The sequence below is a fragment of the Fukomys damarensis genome, unplaced genomic scaffold, assembly GCF_012274545.1.
Source record: "Fukomys damarensis isolate Sample0158 unplaced genomic scaffold, DMR_v1.0_HiC HiC_scaffold_32, whole genome shotgun sequence".
NCBI classification, from domain to species: domain Eukaryota; kingdom Metazoa; phylum Chordata; class Mammalia; order Rodentia; family Bathyergidae; genus Fukomys; species Fukomys damarensis.
In genome coordinates this window covers 23,041,316-23,042,902 of record NW_022900944.1, presented here as the reverse complement: position 1 = coordinate 23,042,902, position 1,587 = coordinate 23,041,316, and the positions used below count along the sequence as shown (strand labels likewise).

Here is a 1,587-nt window from a genome sequence, read left to right as displayed (position 1 = left end):
GCACCCCCACACCCACATCACAGGCGGGTCTAGGTCAGGGTGCCCACGACAGGCAGGGACCAGGGACCACACAGCATCTTAGGGACCATGCCTACAATCCTAAGAGCTGATGGAGGAGAGGCAGATGGCAGATCTCCAGAGGAAATGGCCAGTGCCCTCTCACACTTACCCTGGCCACCTGGATCCAGTGCTCCAGCACGCTGGCCCTGTCTCTAGCCTTCATGCTGGAGTCCCCGAGGAAGGAGGTGATCACACATTCGGCCACGAGATTAAAATGTGTGACGGTGGCCTGAACGGTGGGCTCCAGGTGTTCATTGCCCGTTGTGTTTCTGTGGGTCCAAACGGAGCCCAGGCATTCCCAGGGCACCACTTTCTTGAACAGCTCCTGTGGAGGAGGACAATGTCACCTGGGCAGAACCCACCTCAGAGAGTCTATGGCTTCATCCGACAACAGGCAGGGGGCTGTGGCCTGAGTTGCAGATCAGGAAGCTGTAGATATGGACAGAGACTTCTGCAAATGGCTGAGGTTTGTCTACTGCCCATGGGTGATGGCCTTAGTCATGACCCAGGACTTGGCACTGATGTGAGAATCAGGGGCATTTTCTCCGTGTCCATCCTTACAAACCTCCAGCACTAGCACAGGACTCCGTCCTGCCACTTCTGAGGTATTGTTTGATTTCCAACCTCGCCTGCCCTCTGCTCCTTTCTCCAGGTCCCTGGCCCATTCCCTGTGCCAGCTGTGACTGGGGTCTCTGTCTGGGGGTCTGCTGTAGAATCGGTGCATTTCAAATGCCTACAAAGTGATAAGGCTGGCCAGGTCTCCTGGGACGGTGGCAGATGACACATGCACCCGCCTGCACCTCAGTGAACACTCTCCTCTACCAGTTGGGCTGAGTCCTCACCCTGTGTTCCATTTGTCCAATCTCAGTGGACCCTCTGGGCACTTTGTGAAGCGGGTACGGGGGTGCCCTGTCCTAGTGTCTACATCCGCACGAGGCCAGGAGTGGCTCGGGGCTGAGACGAGCAGAGGTGACGCAGTTTGTAGAATGAGGAACCTTGATCTGGCAATCTGGGAATGTCAGGACTGAGAAGGTCCGTGCCAGAAGAGTGGGCCACCCTTGCCCTGGCCCACAGAGCTCAGCTGCTCACTGCGTCCATCAAGGTGAGCTGTTCTGCCAGCAGCTTGGGAGAGAAGGCCAAGAGCAGCACCTTCTGCAGGGATCCACCCTTCTCAGCCGCAGAAGACACACAGGAGTGCTGTGGAGCTGGCTTCTGCTTCTCTCCTGTCTCCAGAGGAGGCTGTTTCTCTGGTGCTGGCTCTGGCTGCAGAGCTGGCCCGTGTTGCTCCGGATATGGAGCAGGAGCTGCAAGGAGGAAAGCTGGGCAGTGTTAGTCACTTCCCAGTGACCTGTCAGGCACAGAAGAGACATCCCTGCAGTTCTGGGAATCCGAGTGCCCAACCAAAAGCCACGGAAGCCTTCCAGACTGCTGCGTCCCTCACCTTCCGTTTCTGCCTTGCAGGGCTCTGGATGCTCCCCGTGAGCAAGGGGAAGGAGCAAGGGAGGCTCCACGTCTGCTCCAGGTGAG

The 1,587-nt window shown here is 57.7% G+C and overlaps 1 protein-coding gene across 1 annotated transcript in view; it reads right to left on the bottom strand.

The window, feature by feature from the left end:
* The window catches only part of LOC104857364 (ral-GDS-related protein-like), a gene marked incomplete at its 5' end in the record, with an annotated part of 8,947 nt that overhangs the window by 5,176 nt on the left and 2,184 nt on the right, over window positions 1-1,587 (bottom strand). The gene's annotated exons all lie outside the window — the stretch shown is intronic.